Raw genomic sequence first — 410 nt, 5'->3', positions numbered from 1 at the left:
TACTTTTATTATTAACACTATTATTTACATCATCGTGTTATCTATGGTAATTTTCATTACTTCAATTCTCCTCAATTCTTATGGTCTTAGGGAAAGTCAGTGTCTAATTTCTGCTATGAATCGTAACGTTTTAAATCATGTTCAGGGGAGTGTTTCCATCCCTAATGACGTCAGAGAGTCTGTGATGTTTTATGCTACCACTCAGGGACTTAGTTGCCTTCAGAATTCGCCAACACGGTGTCAACGGCTTCTGCTCACATCATCCATTTAGTTGTGTCCATATTTCCATTCTGTTCTTGGTGTTGATGCCTCCCGTATGGTCTTGTCATAATGTGATTACTATCTGTCTGTATGTCATATTCGTGAATATATAAATATATATATATTATATATATTTATATATATATATA

The sequence above is a fragment of the Oratosquilla oratoria genome, chromosome 26 (genome assembly GCF_046742065.1).
Source record: "Oratosquilla oratoria isolate Oo_2021 chromosome 26, ASM4674206v1, whole genome shotgun sequence".
In the NCBI taxonomy this organism is placed as follows: domain Eukaryota; kingdom Metazoa; phylum Arthropoda; class Malacostraca; order Stomatopoda; family Squillidae; genus Oratosquilla; species Oratosquilla oratoria.
Note: the sequence above shows the minus strand (reverse complement) of the source record.